General features: G+C 36.6%; 1 long non-coding RNA gene across 3 annotated transcripts in view; it reads left to right on the top strand.

Annotated features, from left to right (window-relative positions):
• Positions 1–14,368, top strand: part of LOC141372518 (uncharacterized) — a 116,971-nt gene extending 102,603 nt beyond the window's left edge. For all 3 annotated transcript variants that reach the window (XR_012377784.1, XR_012377786.1, XR_012377785.1), the window contains one exon: positions 13,496–14,368. This is a non-coding gene — a long non-coding RNA (uncharacterized lncRNA). The remainder of the gene's footprint in view (positions 1–13,495) is intronic.
• The last annotated feature ends 551 nt before the right edge of the window (positions 14,369–14,919 follow it).

Genomic DNA, 14,919 nt, shown 5'->3' on the forward strand with positions numbered 1-14,919 from the left:
TCTATATATATATATATATATATATATATATACACACACACACACACACACATACACGCGCGCGCGTACACACATATATGTGTGTGTGTGTACGCATGTGTGTGTACTTTTACATAGACAGATATATACCTATCTATGATGATATACCTAGAGATATATACCTGTCTTGTGATAAAAATATATCTCTCTCTATATATAACATGTCATAGACATAAGAGCATAAAAACTGCCAAAGATTTCAATTTCAATTTGGAAATGCATTAGAATTTTCTTATCTCACTTGCAGACTCATTCATTCATCCTTATAGCAACTATTCTTTGGTGTCTCTTTAATCACTTCATGATAAAGTTCAAACTCATTAGCATTACATACAAGTGCCTTCTTGATCTTATCTCTATTTCTTTCTCTATAGCAATATTTTCTGCCACTCTTTCATATATCTCCTATATTCTGATCACAAGTTTTGTGTGCCCTATAATCTTGTCTCTTGCTTGAGACTTGGTGTTCCTATCCATTCTACCAGGAATATCCTTTCCTGCCTTACTCATGGAAACCGAAACTCACTTAATTCAGAGTAACTTGTCTTGACCCACCTGACCTTTCAGACTATTAGAGACCCCTCATTGTACATAAACCTATCCCACCAGCTGTCCAATTGTATGATAATTGTTCATTTTCTGATCTCCACTGTGAACTTCCTAACACAACCCTATCATATTCACTTTCTTACACAATGGCCAGCACATAGTAGCAAGTCATAATGTCTTTAGAATGAATAAAAAGCAGATGAATGAGTAAATTACCTCACAAGCACTTAGGTCGTATGCTGCAGAAATATTCAGGGCTTTGTTGAACAAAATGCTTTCATTTCTTCTTCTAGAAAGTTCTGGAATAATGACCTAAAGATACTATGAAAATCTTCCTAAATTGAGATTCAATTCAAAGCCAATTAAATTTTAACAAAATTACCATCTTTAAAAGTATATAAATATCTATTTAACATAAAAAAATACCAAAAGTTGTAGGAGATAGTTGATCAAATTTTTTTCTTAGACATTTTGGGCACAACTTTTTGTAAATGATGAGACCCACACTTCTTAAAATCTCTTCAGTGTACTCAAAGGGCAGCATGCCTCAAGATATTCTTTCTTGAAATTCACCTTGACCTCATCTGCCTGCACAAAATTGGCAGTTCTGAGAACTGATAAAATCTCTGGGGTTCTTAGTTTCTACTTTCCCTCATTTTTTTCTTAAAAACGGAAGTATCCTGAAAGCCCCAAACATTGAAAACAGTGTAGCTGTTGAGACTAATCTTCTCTGTCCAATGTGAAAATACTGGTTGATCCAATCAGTTTGCAGGTGAGGTAGGTGAGGTAACAGTAACCCCTGCCTGGTCTGCATGTTAGAGCCTCAGGGCATGCCACATCATTCTTTAAGTTCAAAACCTTCCTAGGACTTTTTCCACAAGAAGAATGCACCCAGCTTCTTTTCTTTAACCATTTCCCCAAAATCCTGACTTTAAAAAAAAAAAATGAAGGTTCCTCAAATAAGGGTCATTTAGCATCACCAGATTTGAAAAGGCGGAGTCCATTGCAAATTATACATAATGCTCAACATAGTGAGGGTGCTTGAAAAATGTTTTGTCGTGAGGCAACAAATACATGAATCTGAAAATGAAAATTATCACTTCATGCAGGAAATGGAAGATTTTATATATGCATTCATATATAATTATATATATAAGATGTTATATATGTATCTATTTAAAACCAGACAGCCCAATAGTATAAATAATGTATGAATTAAAATTCAATTTGACTTTAAACAATTATGTAATGTCCTGAAATCTTCTAACGCTATAAGGAAGTTAAATTTCCATTAGTAAGGCTATTCTATAATACTGCATCGTTCATTAATTGTTGTTTGAAGATTGAGTATGAAGTAATGGATTCTATGGCACTTACATAATATTTTATATTTGCAAAGTGCTTTGCAATCATGTGCCAGTTAAATGTTAACTGGCCTTATATCCATTATGGATGAGAATAAGAAATTCCTATATGCAGAAGGACAGATTATTGGAACTTCTTTAAATGAGACCAGAAACCCTTTCATTAACTACATATGTCCTGTAAATTATTGACCTGTCCAATTCTTCCATTCTATGAACAGTCTTTGAAGTGAAAAGTATAAAATACAACTAGTCATTCCTCAATTTTAATTCAGATCTTGGAACAGAAACTGCACTGATTCCAACAATCGCATATTTCTGTCTAATCAATATTCATCCCAAATTGTCAATCTACCCTGTATTTTAGTGCATGTTAGCACTAATATCTCTTTTCTTCAACTCTTTGTCCTGTAGAAAACCTTTATCAGTCAGTAGAAATTTAATAATTTCTCCTGTTTTATTGGTCTTTGTATTTTTTATGTCAAAGTCTTTGAGGCTCTTGCTTATTATTTAAAATGTGTTCAGCCTTCGATAAGATTAATGAATTATTTTTTAAAAAAATAGATTATCTCTTCTCACTTTCTTCCTATCGTATTTATGAATATGGGGACTCTTCACAAATAATATTTATTCTTATTAGAGATAATGTTCTTCAATATCTTGTATTAGAAAGATATTTTGTTGGTGTGGTGGTGTTTAGGTTGGTTTTAAATAAAATTGGGTGAACAGAAATAGGGCATGCCAAGCCTACCAAGTGGAAGAAACTCTTTTAGAACCCACACAAATCACACCTTGAAAAATCCTAACTCAAAATAGTTATTTGTTGAAAAATAATTGTAAATAGAATGTATGCTGTTATCAGCTTCAAAGGTAATGATTGTAAAATGCACATACAATTAAATTATACAGAAATGTGGCTGATTCTTTAATATAACAAAAGGGAATATTTCCATCCCTGACAGTAGTTGGGAAGACGGAGCAGAAGGCACTGGAATAGTTCAAGTGACATCCCATAGGTATCGGAAACAAGGTGAGGCAGTGAGAATGAGCAAGGGAAGCCCAGGAAAGGGAGAGGTTGCTGTAGAATCACTACAGTGAGACAGGAGGCAGAACAGACGCATTAGGGAGATACAGAGAAAGCATTGCAGAAAAATCAGCTGAAAGAGCAGACATGAAATTAATTTTAGAAATATTGGAATTGGGGTAATGATGTCTAACATGTATGTAAAAAAAAGTAGAACAGGGCTTTGGGAGAGGCACAGAGGTAAGGATGGGGAGTAAGCGATTTACAAGTCATCAGCAGAGTTATTTTTACAGGTCTATTTTTTAAATTTTGTTTTATTATGCTATGTTAATCACCATACATTACATCATTAGTTTTTGATGTAGTGTTCCATGATTCATTGTTTGCGTATAACACCCAGTGCTCCATTCAGTACGTGCCCCTTTAATACCCATCACCAGGCTAACCCATCCCCCCAGCCCCTTCCCCTCGAGAACCCTCAGTTTGTTCCTCAGAGTCCATAGTCTCTCATGGTTCGTCTCCTCCTCCAATTTCCCCCTCTTCTTTTTTCCCTTCCTACTATCTTCTTTTTTTTTTTTTTAACATACCATGTATTCTTTGTTTCAGAGGTACAGATCTGTGATTCAACAGTCTTATACAATTCACAACACTCACCATAGCACATACCCTCCCCAATGTCTATCACCCAGCCACCCCATCCCTCCCACCCCCCACCACTCCAGCAACCCTCAGTTTGTTTCCTGAGACTAAGAATTCCTCCTATCAGTGAGATCATATGATACATGTCTTTCTCTGATTGACTTATTTCACTCAGCATAATACCCTCCAGTTCCATCCATGTCGTTGCAAATGGCAAGATTGCATTCCTTTTGATGGCTGCATAATATTCCATTCTAGATAGATAGATAGATAGATAGATAGATAGATAGATAGATAGATCACATTTTCTTTATCCATTCGCTGTCGATGGACATCTTGGCTCTTTCCACAGTTTGGATGTGGCGGACATTGCTGCTATAAACATCGGAGTGCACGTTATCCCTTCAAATCCCTATATTTGTATCTTTGGGGTAAATACCCAGTAGTACAATTGCTGGGTCATATGATAGCTCTATTTCCAACTTTTTGAGGAACCTCCATACTGTTTTCCAGAGGGGCTGCACCAGTTTGCATTCCCACCAACAGTGTAGGAGGGTTTCCCTTTTTCCATATCCTCACCAACATCTGTCATTTCCTGACTTGTTAATTTTAGCATTCTGACTGGTGTGAGGAGGTATCTCATTGTGGTTTTGATTTGTATTTCCCTGATGCCGAGCGATGTTGAGCACTTTTTCATGTGTCTATTGGCCATTTGGATGTCTTCTTTGGAGAAATGTCTGTTCATGTCTTCTGCCCATTTCTTGATTGGATTATTTGTTCTTTGGGTGTTGAGTTTGATAAGTTCTTTATAGATTTTGGATACTAGGCTTTTATCTGATATGTCATTTGCAAATATCTTCTCCCTTTCTATCTGTTGTCTTTTGGTTTTGTTGACTGTTTCCTTTGCTGTGCAAAAGCTTTTTATCTTGATGAAGTCCCAATAGTTCATTTTTGCCCTTGCCTCCCTTGCCTTTGACGATGTTTCTAGGAAGAAGTGCCTGCGGCTGAGGTCGAAGAGGTTGCTGCCTGTGTTCTCCTTTAGGATTTTGATGGACTCCTGTCTCACATTTAGGTCTTTCAACCATTTTGAGTCTATTTTTGTGGGTGGTGTAAGGACCAGTTTCATTCTTCTGCACGTGGCTGTCCAATTTTCCCAACACCGTTTGTTGAAGAGACTGTCTTTTTTCCACTGGACATTCTTTCCTGCTTTGTCGAAGATGAGGTGACCATAGAGTTGAGGGTCCATTTCTGGGCTCTCGATTCTGTTCCATTGATCTCTGTGTCTGTTTTTGTGCCAGTACCATACTGTCCTGATGATGACAGCTTTGTAATAGAGCTGGAAGTCCGGAATTGTGATGCCACAAGCTTTGCTTTTCTTTTTCAATATTCTGCTAGCTATTCGGGGTCTTTTCTAGTTCCATACAAATTTTAGGATTATTTGTTCCATTTCTTTGAAAAAAGTGGATGGTATTTTGATAGGAATTGCATTAAATGTGTAGATTGCTCTAGGTAGCATTGACATCTTCACAATATATGTTCTTCCAATCCATGAGCATGGAAAGTTTTTCCATTTCTTTGTGTCTTCTTCAATTTCTTTCATGAGTATTCTATAGTTTTCTGAGTACAGATTCTTTGCCTCTTTAGTTAGATTTTTTCCTAGGTATCTTATGGTTTTGGGTACCATTGTAAATGGGATCGACTCCTTAATTTGTCTCTCTTCTGTCTTGTTGTTGGTGTATAGGAATGCCACTGATTTCTGTGCATTGGTTTTATATCCTGCCACTTTACTGAATTCCTGTATGAGTTCTAGCAGTTTTGGAGTGGAGTCTTTTGAGTTTTCAACATAAAGTTTCATAACATCTGCAAAGAGTGAGAGTTTGACTTCTTCTTTGCCAATAGATGCCTTTTAATTCTTTTTGTTGTCTGATTTCTGTGACTAGAACTTCTAATACTATGTCGCATAGCAGTGGTGATAGTGAACATCCCTGCCGTGTTCCTGACCTTAGGCCAAAAGCTTTCAGTTTTTCCCCATTGAGAATGATATTCGCTGTGGGTTTTTCATAGATGGCTTTTATGATATTGAAGTATGTACCCTCTATCCCTATACTCTGAAGAGTTTTGATCAAGAAAGCGTGCTGTACTTTGTCAGATGCTTTTTCTGCACCTATTGAGAGGATCATATGATTCTTGTTCTTTCTTTTGTTAATGTATTGTATCACATTGATTGATTTCTGGATGCTGAACCAACCTTGCAGCCCAGGGATAAATACCACTTGGTCATGGTGAATAATCCTTTTAATGTACTGTTGGATCCTACTGGCTAGTATTTTGGTGAGAATTTTTGCATCCATGTTCATCAAAGATATTGGTCTGTAATTCTCCTTTTTGATGGGGTCTTTGTCTGATTTTGGGATCAAGGTAATGGTGACCTCATAAAATGAGTTTGGAAGTTTTCCTTACATTTCTATTTTTTGGAACAGTTTCAGAAGAATGGGTATTAATTCTTCTTTAAATGTTTGGTAGAATTCCCCTGGGAAGCCCTCTGGCCCTGGGCCTTTTTTTGTTGGGAGATTTTTGATTACTTCTTCAATTTCCTTAGTGGTTATAGGTCTGTTCAGGTTTTCTATTTCTTCCTGGTTCAGTTTAGGTAGTTGATACATCTCTAGGAGGTTTTTTTTTTTTAATTTTAAAAAACAAAATTTAATCATACTTAATAAGACCTTTCACAAGATTTTTGAGTAGGAATCCAACCTCCATATTTCGGTGAACTTCAAACCTTGTTGTAAGTTATTCTTTCCAAGTTAGAATAATTTACCAAATAGGACAACCAATAGATTTTTACTAAGAATAATTTCAATCTAAGATTTTTATGAAGTTGTAAATGAGAAACTAAAAACAGGAAAATGTGAAATGAGCCAACACTTTAAGCCTCTACTTACCACGGGGGGGGGTATTTAATCACTTTTAAAGATCCCCTTTTTATTTTACTGGTGTTGGATATGGGGTCTTTTTAAGATATAAATTCTGGAACAGGTTTTTACTAACTAAACCAGATGCAGCACATCATAATTCCATGTGCCACATAGCCATTTTCGATGATGGGAAGAGTTCTGGGGGAAAAGTTCTATAATTCCCAAGTATTGGTATAGTAAATTGAGTATAAAAACTGAGTATATGCCTTACAAACTTATGCACAGAAATTCGACAGTATAGAAAGTTAGAAACCATTATCAGAACCAAAAAGTGCTCTAGGTAAAATTCAGCACCAAAATCAAATTTTGCTTATTTGCTTTTCTACAAATTATTCAGTTTATGAATTCAAGGCACATTCTATGAAGAATATTAAGCTGATGCCCCTTTTCACCACTCCATCTCAGGTACACGTATTGTTAAGAACGGTGGCAATTGCCCCACCCCCTTCAACACAGGCACTGCCACTTAGTGGCCTTTTTTTTTTTCCACCAGCAATTAAAAAAAAACCCAAAAAACAGAAAACACGAGGCCCAGCTCTGGTAACAAACAGATCCTGATGGTTTGTCAAATAAGTAAATGCATTTGGTACACAAACTCCATGCTACCAAACTAATGACTAGTTATTTATCTACAAAAAAAGTTAACACAGTAAGAAAAACCTCTTACGTATTACATATTTTGCAGTGACTCTTCTTGTGACTTCCTCATTCGTTCCTTATTATCCAGTGATAACACATAGACAATAATGCACCAAAGAAAAGTAAATTGCAAACTCCTAGAAACAATGAGTAAATACAATTCTAAATTGAAGACATCCATTTCTTCCAGATTATCTAATTTGCTGGCATAGAGTTGCTCATAATATGTTCTTAGAATTGTTTGTATTTCTTTGGTGTTGGTTGTGATTGCTCATCTTTCATTCATGATTTTATTTATTTGGGTCCTTTCTCTTTTCTTTTTGATAAGTCTGGCCAGGGGTTTGTCAATCTTGTTAATTCTTTCAAAGAACCAGCTCCTAGTTTCGTTGATCTGTTCTACTGTCCTTTTGGTTTCTATTTCATTGATTTCTGCTTTGATCTTTATTATTTCTCTTCTCCTGCTGGGTTTAGGCTTTATTTGCTGTTCTTTCTCCAGTTCCTTAAGTGTGGGGTTAGGTTGTGTATTTGAGACTGTTCTTGTTTCTTGAGAAAGGCTTGTCTTGCTATATACTCTCCTCTTAAGACCGCCTTTACTGCATCCTAAAGATTCTGAACTGTTGTGTTTTCATTTTCATTTGTTTCCATGAATCTTTTTTATTCTTCTTTAATTTCCTGGTTGACCCATTCATTCTTTAGTAGGATGCTCTTTAGCCTCCATGTATTTGAGTTCTTTCTGACTTTCCTCTTGTGATTGAGTTCTAGTTTCAAAGCACTGTGGTCCGAAAATATTCAGGGAATGATCCCAATCTTTTGGTACCGGTTGAGATCTGATTTGTGACCTAGGATGTGATCTATTCTGGAGAATGTTCCATGGGCACCAGAGAAGAATGTGTTCTGTTTCTTTGGGATGGAATGTTCTGAATATATCTGTGAAGTACATCTGGTCCAGTGTGTCATTTAAAGCCTTTACTTCCCTGTTCATCTTTTGCTTAGATGATTTGTCCATTTCAGTGAGGGGGTGTTAAAATCGCCCGCTAGTATTGTGTTGTTGATGCGTTTCTTTGCCTGTGTTATTAATTGGCTTATATAATTGGCTGCTGCCATGTTAGGGCATAGATATTTACAATTGTTAGATCCTCTTGTTGGATAGACCCTTTAAGTATGATATCGTGTTCTTCCTCATCTCTTATTACAGTCTTTGGTTTAAAATCTAATTTGTCTGATATTTAGATTGCCACCCCAGCTTTCTTTTGGTGTCCATTAGCATGGTAAATAGTTTTCCACCCCCTCACTTTCAATCTGGAGGTGTCTTTGGGTCTAAAATGAGTCTCTTGCAGACAGCATAACAATGGGCCTTTTTTTTTTTTATCCTATTTGATACCCTGTGTCTTTTGATTGGGGCATTTAGCCCATTTACAGTCAGGGTAACTATGGAAAGATATGAATTTAGTGCCATTGTATTGCCTGTAAGGTAACTGTTACTGTGTATTGTCTGTGTTCCTTTCTGGTCTATGCTGCTTTTAGGCTCTCTCTTTGCTTAGAGGACCCCTTTCAATATTTCTTGGAGGGCTGGTTTCGTGTTTGCAAATTCCTTTAGTTTTTGTTTGTCCTGGAAGCTTTTGATCTGTCCTATTTTCAATGACAGCCTAGCTGGATATAATATTCTTGGCTGCATATTTTTCTCATTTAGTGCTCTGAATATATCATGTCAGTCCTTTCTGGCCGACCAGATCTCTGTGGGTAGGTCTGCTGCCAATCTAATGTTTCTACCATTGTAGGTTACATATCTCTTCTCCAGAGCTGCTTTCAGGATTTTCTCTTTGTCTCTGAGACTCGTAAGTTTTACTATTAGATGTTGGGGTGTTGACCTATTTTTATTGATTTTGAGAGGGGTTCTCTGTGCCTCCTGGATTTTGATGCCTGTTTCCTTCCCCAAATTAGGGTAGTTCTCTGCTATAATTTGCCCCAATATACCTTCTGCCCCTCTCTCTCTTTCTTCTTCTTCTGGGATCCCAATTATTCTAATATTGTTTCATCTTATGGTATCACTCATCTCTCAAATTCTGCCCTCGTGATCCAGTAGTTGTTTAGCTCTCTTTTTCTCAGCTTCTTTATTTTCCATCATTTGGTCTTCTATATCACTAATTCTCTCTTTTGCCTCATTTATCCTAGCAGTTAGAGCCTCCATTTTTGATTGCCCTTCATTAATAGCCTTTTTGATTTCAACTTGGATAGATTTTCGTTCTTTTATTTCTCCAGAGAGGGTTTCTCTAATATCTTTCATGCTTTTTTCAAGCCCAGCTAGTATCTTTAAAATCGTCATTCTGAACTCTAGTTTTGACATCCTACTAATGTCCATATGGCTTAAGTCCCTGGCAGTCGGTTTTGCCTCTTGTTCTGTTTTGTTTTTTTTTTTTTGAGGTGATTTTTTCCATCTTGTCATTTTGTCCAGAGGAAAATAGATGAATGAGAGAACAAAATGCTGACAGGGTAACAATGACCCCAGAAAAACATACACTAAACATATCAGAAGAGACCTTCCAGAAAGTGGTCACTTTTCTGTTCAGAGAGTTGCTGCTATTCTTTTCTTCGATCTCCTGTTGAGTTCACAGGTGTTCAGAATGGTTTGATCCCTATCTAGCTGAATTCCAGGGACCAGATGAAATTTAGGTCTCCTACTCCTCCTCCATCATGCTCCTCTCCCCCTAAATTCTATGGGTCTATTTTAAACAGAGGTTTGGGTTTGCAGAGTCAAGATGTGAATTCTGCGTATTTCTTTTTGGATACTTTGCTAAACTTAGGTAAAGGTATCATATCAACTACATTATACCAAATATGAAGCAGATAAAAATTTAAAGAAATAAAATCACCCAAGTCCTTTTTAGGACTGTGTTCTACCTTATCTAACTTTCGCTTTCCACACAAAAATCCTCAAATACAATCATTTTTAGGAAGCAAAGGTATTTCCTTGGCGGAAAAATTAGAGTGGAAATTAACCTCTGAGTGCACAGTGTAGCAGTTCTCAACAGTGAGTTTTTAAAGTTCTTTTTTTCTTGTTAAACCTTATCGGTTAGGGACTTCCAACTACCCACTTGTACTCCCTTTAAGAGAAACAATGATTTGTTTGTATTAGCATCCCCTCTGCTCTAAGAGTTTTGTCCTAGGCCCAATTCTGATTGTTGATATTCCTACTTTATTTTAGGCTTGGAGAGAAGAAATACAAAAACAAAAGTCAAAACTAAACACCGTGCTACATTTCTGTGGCTGTGAGACCTTAATACTCTTCCTAATCAGACTAAGTCATTGTCTATTTTCTACCTCAGCTTTTTGGCCTTTGCAGCTGTATGTCTCTATTGCTCATTTGCATTGGTTGGCTGATCCTCAGGCAGCTCTGGCACATAACTAATTTCAGATAAAAAAAACTCTCTGAAATATTCATATTTATCAATTTTACTAAAATATTTAAAATTTTAAAGTACATTTAAGCAGAGCCTTAAAACAATTTAAAAATGAAGATGAAGCTTAAAAGACAATAAATAGCATAAGCTCAATGCAGATTTGTGGCATTTTTCTAAATAAAATACCATGAGAAATTACAAAATGTGTAACTTGGCTCTTTTCTATTAACATGTGAGTAAAAGAGGGTCTAACTTAAGTTGTAGGGATGAAGTCTAATGAGAAGAGCCAGTCTTGATCTGAAAGATCTGGGGAAAAAAAAATTCATTGCTGGTACATTTGGGACAGCCTGACAAAAAACAAGAGAATAAATTCACATTAAATTAAAAGATCACTTATAATTAGGTAGGATTGTATTTGAACATTAAAGACATTCATAAAGGATATAAAGACATATATCCCCCCAAATTCAGGGGGGATATATTCCAAGTCTTAGTAAAGAGCCATATATATGCATTACTCACTATAAGGTAATTAGTCTCCCTTTGAATATAGTTAAAAAGTTTATTGGTGGATTTATTAGCAGACTTGTGGTATTTTTGTTTTACCACTTGGAATGCATTGCTTCCAACCTGCAAAGGAATGTTTCTTATTTTCCTAGTTATGTGCTAAGTTTCAGTATCTGCTTTACAGTTTGTATTCTAGGTGCATTCTATGTTCTATACATGATCTATGGAGCAGAGATGAAAATGTGTTGTAACACTTAATGTGTTAGAAAGAAATTTTGTATATCGTGTAAATTATTTATATAATTTACTGAGACTAAAACAGATATAATACACTGCCAATTTAAATCTTTACATAGGAAAGAAAATATGTGCAATTTGTACGATGGTGCTTGAAAGCTGTTAAATTTGACACATTTCCATGACTGGCATCAATCAATTGTGGATTCTATGGTGCAAGAATTTTCAGTTTTACACTCTCTCAATGAGTACACAGCAATACATAAGGCTTAATATCTTTCTTCTTATAGTTCTCTCATTAAACCAATCTAAGGCAATGCATATTTGAAAACATTTTTTTCCTGGTGAATGTGTGAGAGCAGCAACACAGCAATGTTTTCATTTGTATCTCAAGATTTTACTTAATATCCAAGGCATTCATATGCAAAAATCAGTGAATCAAACCAAGTGGATGATTTAACAGGGGTGTTTACCCAAGATGCTGCTGAGGAACAAGAATAAAGACAAAACTCTGAAGGCTGAACCTAGCAGCCCTCCCCCTGATGATAAGTGTCCCCCACAGACAACCTAGGGCCTTCACTTGGGACAGTTCTCCAGAAGTTTTCCCACTTTATCCAGTACTTTACTCAAACCATGAACTTAAAGGGACAGGAATTAGTGTTGGAGCATCAGGCCAGGGTAGGAATGTGAGGCGTGGGCAGAAAGGCACATGGCAAACAACCATTTCATCAGTGAAACTGAGCTTATAAATAGCCAGGGTTATCGAAGCCATCCTGATTCTTTTGGTAATGTTTTCCTTGGCCATTGTTAGGAATTACCGTTCTTTTCTCTGTCTGCTGTTAAGCAACCATGGGATGGACTAGACGGGATTTAGATGAGTTGCCAGGTTTAGCAAACAAAAGCACAAGACACTCAGTTAAATTTGATTCCCAGCTAAACTATATATATATATATATATAATGTGTAAATATTTTTCCATAATAATGAATGAAATTATTCATTATGTATATGTAAGTAAACTGGGCATTCTTTGTTTTATCCAGCAAACTTAAATATGGGGAGGAAACATGGAAGCAGACGAGCATGTGACAAAGAAGGGAAGAGGAGATGCCTGATACCTTGAGGTCATAGCACTGTTGGTACACAAACAGTGTCCCAGTCACCCTTACCCTTGATGGTCCTCCTCCGTCTTTATCACAGGCCCATGCTGAACATTCCTCAGGAGCTCTCTTCTGCTCTCTTAGAAATGTGAAAGCCTGCTCTGAGGTAAGAGCCACAAATATATTTTACTACATTTTGTTTTCCAGAGCACTTCTTTGTGAGGCTATGCCTTGTTAAAACCTCCTCCTGATGACCACACACAGTTTGAATTCTTCATCGACATACATTCCTCCCTCACAGAGTTTGTCTCCTGAAACCTAGAAAGAATTGGGACCAATGAGAAGGGAGGCCTCCAAAGTGCCTTGAGCTCAGTGCTTTCACATTTGCCAAATGATTTTACAAAAAAAAAAAAAAAAGCCCCAAGGGAATTTTAACTCTCCTCATAAACCAACACCTCAGTTTTACTTCTCATCTAAAACTTGCTTGTCACCATGACATATAAAAAACATATTCCAGACAACTCAGACAAGGAAGATGCTATAAAAAGATAGGCTGTGACATTCTTAAACTCATGGAGAGCAACAAAACTTTATAAACCTGGACAGCTTTAACCACCATGACTGCTAAGGTGATGGTGCACTTGGGAATTCCAGCCCAATCAACAATCTCAATTATATTTTGACTTTGCTCTCCATGTGTCTGTGTTACTTGTCTATCGTTGCTGGGGTTTTGTGTAGTGTGGTGTTATACCCAGTGGAATCTATAGCTATGCTGGATCTGGTAGAACTCTTGGCAGCTAGGGGGTTAAGAAGAAGCACTTCATCATTTCTTCAATGAACTCATACTTTGGCTCTTCCCCATGCATCTAGAATGCAGCTCACATAGAGAGTGAGCACATGCTGTTGTGATCTCATCCTGTAGTGGGACATTACTTTGTTGGCTCCCACACTTGGAGCAATTTGAATTTCTCAGCAGCTATACATCACCAGTTTTGACAGAATTTGCAGGTTTGTTCTTCACTTCCAGGCCTAATGGATGAAATGAAACTTGGTGAGCTCCCAGAGTTGGACAACCTTCAGAATGCTGAGACAGACCAAATGAAGGAAGAAGAAAAGTTCTCCAAAACTCAGCCCTCCCAGCACCTATGGCAGGGTCCTGTTTTTTCAGTGAAAAGCCATTGGACTTTGCAAACCAGTAAGTGACCTCTATGATGACAAAAGCTTCTGAGTTTCCAGAATCTTTTGTTCAGCCCTCTCATTTTTCCAGCCAAAGAAGATGGCATATAAAGTATGAACGATACCTGACTTTCATCATCTAGCAAAATGACTTGCACATGCAAAGTAGATTCTCAATAAATATTCATTCATTTCTGATTGTCTCCAAGAGAAAAGACATGTTATAAAACCAATTCAAAGTGTTAAAGTTAGGTTTCTTTGTTTGGGATTTGCTTTTATTTATCTGCTTAGTTTAAATTCATCTCAACTTCTTTTGGTTAAGATTGGTATCAAGATTAATAGCCTTAAATCTGTTCCTCTTGTAATTGTGTGTTTAGAATGACATCAAACAACATAGTTTTCAATGAATGAGTCTTCACATGTATCTATTAGATGTACTATTGCAGGTGCACTTTTTCTAAACCTGTCTGAAATACACAAATTTCTTATTAGTAGGATCTATTTCTTAACAGGGCAGAAATAGCATGAAAACATCTCTTGTATTTATTTTTGTTTTATACACTATAATTTTAATCTCGCCTTCTATTATTGTTATGTAAAAAAGATAAAAGCCATTGACCTCGATAAAACAACTTTTTTTTTTTGTAATGCTGAATATAGTGTTGGATTGTAGATCAGATCCTGTTGTTTGCTTCCTCAAATAAAAATCATATTCAGGAGGAAATCTAATAAACAACTGAAAGGGGTGAAAACATTTTTTTCTCATCACTGAACTTTGCTTTCTTTACTTATTAGTTAAGCTCAGCAAAGATGGAGGGCAGGGCTGGCATGGCATTGATGTGTCTTGATGTATTATGAGACGTTACAGCGGAGCTCCACAGCCCCTGGGCTGAGGTCAAGTGAAGGTGGAAGAGATGACTTCATGCAGGCTCTTGCCAGAAGCTTGATATCCAATGTCGACTGCTGACAACAAGCCAACTGAATTCACTCAAATTTGGATACTGTACAAGTTTGGTGCCTCATGTGACTTCATAATTGGTCTATACACCCCAGATTAAACTACTTATAAGAACTGAGGAATTGTCAGGGTGATACAAATTTTACCACAAAGGAAAAAAGTCCTTTGCAATATTCACAAACAAACCCCACCGACCTGACTCTGAAGTGTATATACATACAGGACATTGCCTGTATGTGTAATGTCACCTTAAGAAAAGATCTAATGTGAATACACCAAAATGTTGAGCTCTGGCAAGGAAGAAAAAAAAGTTCAAC

The sequence above is a fragment of the Callorhinus ursinus genome, unplaced genomic scaffold (assembly GCF_003265705.2).
Source record: "Callorhinus ursinus isolate GAN/ISIS: 27379988/994484 unplaced genomic scaffold, GSC_fseal_2.0 scaffold4, whole genome shotgun sequence".
Classification (NCBI taxonomy): Eukaryota; Metazoa; Chordata; class Mammalia; order Carnivora; family Otariidae; genus Callorhinus; species Callorhinus ursinus.